The sequence below is a fragment of the Aptenodytes forsteri genome, unplaced genomic scaffold (assembly GCF_000699145.1).
Source record: "Aptenodytes forsteri isolate BGI_AS27 unplaced genomic scaffold, ASM69914v1 Scaffold54, whole genome shotgun sequence".
Lineage (NCBI taxonomy): Eukaryota > Metazoa > Chordata > Aves > Sphenisciformes > Spheniscidae > Aptenodytes > Aptenodytes forsteri.
In genome coordinates, this window is record NW_008796044.1 from 18299899 (window position 1) to 18306461 (window position 6563).

Consider the following 6563-nt stretch of genomic DNA (forward strand, 5'->3'; position numbering starts at 1 on the left):
CCTCGCCGTGCCCGGCCGGCGAGCCGGGGGGATCGTAGGGTCAGAATTTAGGGTTAGAATTCAAAGAAGCGGTTAAATACACCAGTAATGAAGTGCTTGGGCTGCTAGCGATCTGTTCAAATGAATCATAGTTATGAACACTGGAAATGTGCTTTATGCTGGGACAAAGCATTTGGGAACCAGCGTTTTCCCCAGATGCATTAAAAAGGCAATTAGATCTTTAAATCTCCTTACTCTTTCTTGCTTCTCCCCGGGCGTCCCCGTCACTGCAGGGACATGCCCGACTCGGCCCTTCAGCCGCTCTGGGTGTCTCGCAGCCACCCACGATCCCTAAAGCGAAGCCGCCAGCCGTGTCCCAGGCAGGAACGAGTAGCTCTCACACGTGAAGCATTTTGTAGGCACCCGCTTCAGGGCACGTCGGGGTCGTTCTGGGGCTTCGGGGTCATTCTGGGGCTTCGGCTGCAGGAGCAGAGCCCCTCTCCAGTGAACAGACCGTGACCTGCGGATGTTTGTGCTGCTCCTGACAGCAGTGGTATCCCAAAAGGACCTTTCTGCTCTTCCTCTGGCTGCCTTCAAGCTGTGATGGAAACGTGCCCGACCTCTCCTTGCAAAGTCTTGGTTCGTTGTTGAGATGCAAAGCTCTTACTTCAAAGTTAGAGAGCTTTTCACTTTCATTAGAAGAAAGAATAACATACAAATTGCTTTGCTAGGATCCAGCCCGTGCAGTTCCTTCTTATTTTAATAATTTAAACGACCTGGCTAGGCTGAGTGCTCCTGATACTGTCTCATCGTGGATGCTGAGAAGTCCTGGCTTGGTTTGCATTTGGATGGGGAATGATGGGTGTGACGGGCCATAGCCAGACGGCTGTGGTTGGACACGGGAAGAGTTTTAGGCCACAGAGACTAAATAAATTGAAAGCGCTGTGTATTTCCATCAGCAGTGGTTAGCCAGCAGGCAGGAAAGTATTTCGGTGGCTGTAGTGCTGGGTGAAGAGCTGACAGCAGCAGCATCCTCTGCTCTCCTGCAGTGCAGGGCAGCCTGGGCTTTGGCTCTGTGTGAAACAGCTTTTCCACTTTTCCCATCGGGGTTGTGTTGGTGTGTTAGACCCATCGGTCCTGTGGGTTCACAGGCCCAGGACAGAGGCGCTGACTAAATGGGGGGCTGTGCCTCCGCTGGGATGGAGGGGCAGCGGGGACCTGGCTGAGGTCTGAACACTTCCCATCCTGGGGCCGCTTCAGACCATTTGCCAGGTACTGCTGGCACGAAGGGAATCTGGTGAGCATACCCCCCGACCTGCACGCCGACATGGGAGTTGCGGTGAAGAACACATCACCGTTACTGCAGCACACCTGCAGCTTCTGGTGTGCAAAGCCGAAACTGCTGCAGGGCTCGGAAGGGAGAGTGCACCAGCACCTCGATTCTGCAAATAACCCACATCGGATTGCTCAGCGTTACCATGGAAACACGGCGAGGGCTTGGAGGTTTCTGAAAAGCAAATACTGGAGGCACAGACCGCACAGGAATTGATTGCAAGAGACATCGTGGACTTCCCACAGCGGTGAGCTGTAGGGCAACAACCATGTCCCCCCCTGGGGTGACTTGCGGGTTGTTGGGTTTGTCTGCCATCAGAGCGGCCTGTGGACAGCCATCACCCCATCCCTGCCGCCTGCCTTGTCTTCTTTACTGCACTTTGCCCCCTCGGCGGTATGGAGAGCTGCTGCATTTGAGGATCAGCCTTACAGCATCCTACCACGCTGCTCACACAGCCCCAGTGTCAGGATGCATTTGGTTTAAATTCAAATGCTGTGGGTCTCTGTCGATTGCAAAGGGTCTGGCTCTCGGTTTAATCTCCTGTACAAGTGGCTTTGGCAGATACGGTGCACAAAGACGTAGGAGGCAGCCGGCAGCTCCCAGTAAAAGCAAAACATGTTTTGATGAGAGGAAAAAACTACAACGGTGCAAGAGAGCCAGGCACGTGCACCTGCTGCCACAGCTGCCCTGTTCTGCCCACATCCCGTGTATCTGCATACTTCACGCAGTCTTAAGTTACTTAGGAATTGCTCCAGGGCTGGGTTATATGTGTGACCAGCATGCAGGGTATTTTTAGGTATGATAATTTATGCATGTTATTGTTTCTGCGTTTACAGCTAGCTGTTCAAATGTTGAAGAACTTCCTGGTATCTGAACAGGCTGATTTTCCTTCCTTGCAAAGGCAGCAGATGGAAGGAAACAAACACTTCTCTGCAGAAGAAGTTGAAGTTTAACCAAGGAGTTCTAACAAGCACAGCATTTTCTTTTTCTCTGTGTTGAAGTGATTAGAGTCAACAGCGCTCAGAGACCAGGGCTTTCACTAACGGGAACTGCTTGGGAGCACTGGGATTATTTTCCTAAAAAAAGCAACAATTAAAAAATTATCTCCATAAAGGACCCTCTCTCCAAATCCTGTAATTAAAGAGTCTTTTTAATATCCACCATCTGTCACCTCTTCCTGCTCCAGCATGTTCCATTTACCTTCTCACCCCTATTTGTAAGAAAAGGAGAAACAAGATTTCATGTTGGATAGATCTGGAGGGGAGCTGCTCTTTTCTGCAAGCCCCGCTCACTGCTTAGCTCTCCCAGCAGCACCCAAATCCCAGTTAGGAGTTTGTTGGGGGGTCACAGCAAACTGACGTGCTAGGGTGGTGCATGAGCAGGCAGCTCCGGAGAGCACACATGCCAGTCCCTTCCCGTTTTTGCAGATGAGGCTCCCGTGGGAAAACTGGCAGAGCTTCACTCCTCACTAGGTTAAAAACTGCTGGTCTATGCAGTGAGGGATTTAATCTGGATAGCGAGATTAAATTAACCATTGGTTAACTGTGATTTCTCCAGTAGGCTGAAGAAATAATGGAGTGACAAATATCACTGGTGAAATCAGGGAGTTAGGGCTCCAAAAACCCAGCTCTGACAGAGTTAGCTATGCTAGATGAAGGCAATTCGGAGCTCAGCTGTCTGCCTTGCCCTGTTCACAGTCAGCACAAACTCGTCTTCATCACTTGATAGCCTGAACCTCAGTTCTGCTGTTGAATTTCAGGAGAAGAGAAGTCCCGTTGGGGAAGTCTTCCGTCTCAATGCTGCTGCTATCTTTGTTCCCCTTCCTTACGATACTCGTGGCTTATTGGGGTGTAATTTTGCGCACCAGTAAACAAGGCACTGCTTATGAGTAGCTCTGCCTGGGCTGTAAGAGCGTGTGCGGTTGTGCTCGCTGTGTAGCTACTCCGCGTTACAGCAGACCCGATGTGACTGAGCAGCTTTTGTTGTTACAACAAACAATCAGCAGACAATTGCAGCTGCGTGCGTGTTCAGAGCTGCGTACAGAGATCCACGCCTGCATCTGCCGTGCCGGGGAACCTGACCTCTGCCGAGGCTGGACGAGGCGTGGTGCAGCTTGCTTGGCCAGGGGCTGTCACAGGGCTTCGGGTCAGGGGCTCTCATGTGCTTTTAGAGGCCGTGTTGGACAACGTTTGACCGGGCAGCATAAAGGCAGGCACATCCAGAGGTGTGAAGCCATGCTGCCTGTGAAACGGCTGGGGTTCATGCTTGCACAATGGTGGTCATCGCCAATTCTGTTTCTCTGAAGAGGCAGCAAATCCAGAAAGGCCCAGCGAGGCCCTGACCTACTGTAGATACATCGGTAGCATGGTTTTAAACCAAATCGCGATGAGAGTAATGCTATACTGTGTTGATAAAGCTTTGAACTAGCAAAAAGCTAAAAGAAGATTCAAATACAAAATGGTACCAAGTAAAAAACATTAAGAAACTGAAGAGCATCAAGGTACATAGTGGTGTCTCAAAGTAAAACTCATTTCATATCAGTAAATTCCTAGAAATAATTGACAGCTGTATCAAAGTTAACTACATATGAGAGACCCCTCTCCTGCTGCTTCTCCTTTCTTTACTTTTTCACAGTTGCAGAAATCTTTCATGATGTTTTGGGGAGGAACATCTGTTAGACAGCATTTACTAATCCTTAACAAATCTTTCCAGCCTAATTACACAACTATAATTCAGGATGTTATTCCACAGTGCGAAAACAAGTCACGACATATACGTATATCCAAACCCTATGATTCCACTTCTTGCATATTAAGTATGTATGCCTCTGGGGGCACAGGAATATTACTCACTTTATTATTTATAGTTGATGACAAAAAAGTTTTTTTAGTAAGACTGTAAATGTACAGAAAACCAGTGAACACTACAAACAGCTACTGGGACCGAAGGAACCAAGCGGACAGCAGCAGCTCATCCCCCAGCCAGGCTCACAGCACTCTGTCGAGGTTTCGTGGGCAGCACGGAGAAGTTTCTGTTGAAACCAGCGGTCTTTGGATCAGACCTGTAATAAAGTTTCCGTCTTCCTTGAGCCCAGCGTTGCGAATGGGTGGATAATCCAGCCTTTTAGTGAACAACACTCCACTGTCACTTTTACTTTTTCTTAACCTGCCAGTTGCAGCCTGCTTGCGTATGATTAAGCTATTAAACAGGAGAGCTTCACAGGTACAACTTGACCCATTAGCTTATGCAAACATTTTGTCTTTGCTTTTTTCTTAATTGGGTCATTTATCACTAAAAGATTAGAAGAAAGATCTAGTTTAAATGTCCTGCTTATTTCTTATTAGTCTAGCTTTAAAACGCCCTGCCTTTGAGGTTTACTATTTAGCTTTTAGAGTTCAATATTTATTACAAAGTGTAGATTAAAAGTGTTCCCTTCGTTGCTCAGTCCTACACAATAATTAAAGGACCACTTGCACAGCGCTAGGATTTCAGAAGACTCACTGTACTGCAATTCTGTAATACTTTCAATTACTTTCAAACACTTTCACAGCACATCCCCTGGGGAAGTCACTAAAAAGCAATGACTTCGAGCTTCAGAACATCTCTTGGGAGAAAAGACATTTTGCACTGGAGGAAAAATCAAAAAACACAGAGGTATGAAGTGATTTGCCTAAAACCACGTGGGAAATGAAAGCAGAACCAGTCATGCACTGTAACCACAGCGTCATCTTTCTACAGAGCTTCCCCACCTAATAAAATAAAACAAATACACAGAAAGCAGATGGAAGAAATTGCCATTACCCTTCCTGAATTCGTCTTGCTCAGACTAGATGGCCTAATTTAGGCAGTGATTTGCCTCCAGCTGGCCCCAAAACGGCTGCGACACAAACTGTTTCACCATTTCTTCAGGATCCGTTCCGGCATCTTTTCTGAGGACGTGTGCAGGTTGCTGCTTATTTTAGTCTCTACAATGTCCAAGTCAATCAGTGTACAGCTAATTACCACTGTGGCTATAGCCTTACTTTGGGATATAATCCCACCTCAATGCAAGTAAATCCGCACAAGTCATCGGGACAGCTTCTTACTGCAGGAGAGATTCTTAGTGCAAACTGTGAATCTTGTGGAAAGGTGAAACCAGAGAGTCTTGTCAGTGCCTGCAGCTCTCATTCCAGCTCCTTCAAAGGGCATCCGTGTTGCAAGAAACCTGCATTTTCCTCGTGTCTCCAGCGTTTCTTGGGAGTCACTCTCTGAGGTTATTCCTGGCTAAAATCCTTTACAATTCCTGCCTCTCCTTCAACATGAGAACTGTGATGTTCATTCATCTCACTAAGACATCGGTGAACTATCTATACTCCTGCAAAGACAGAATACAGGAAAAAAAAATCCAACCTGATTACGGTACTGAATAATGAGCATTAGAGCCTGTATTTATGACTGAGTATGCAGTTCAAAACCACGTCCTCAGGTTTAAACGCTTGCGACACTCTGAATTTGCAGCTTGGAATCCCAGCGGGGCTGATTCAGCCTTTTTCATCCTAAAGCTGATATATTTAAGTCTCATCAACCTTAGGGATTGATGTGGGTCGTTTCGTACAAGCCTGACTATAGCTGAACTGTGCATGGAGAAAACAAAGGTTACACAAGCTGGAAAGTCTCTTAACCAATGTAATATTCAACGCAAAAACTCTCTGGATAAACAAACTTCTATCTCTGCGTGGTTTCCTACGTGTGCTTCTTTTGGAATGAGATTTCCAATCTGCGACGCCATCTGCTTTATGTGGATATTAAAGATCTGATGGCACTTTCGGAGGAGTTGGCCAACATCTCGTGTTTGCTTCAGCTGCAGTGCAGCACGTCGCAGGCCTCTTCTCTGCCTGCGCGGCTACGCCGCTGGGAATGGCGGTGCGGGCACGTGCTGGCGCGACGGTGCGGTGTCGGTGACGGGGAAAGGTGATGGGTGTATATGACCAAGGCTTGGTTAACCCGGCGCAGGACAGCGCCAGTTTCTGTGAGTGCTGGCCCTGGCGGGTCCTCGCTGAGGCGGCGTTGGTTTTCAACGTGGGTTTACATCCATTTTCCGGCTCCCTGCATTTCTTCAACACTTTCTATGGAAGTTTTCACTCTGAATAATTATACGTGAAGTTTCATAACATATATGTAGTGCACACAGCTTGTGGGGTTACTTTCTCAGCTCCCACAAGCTGCCAGGGAACGTGCTGCCGGCCCACATCGTCCCCGTGGGCAGCGCGCC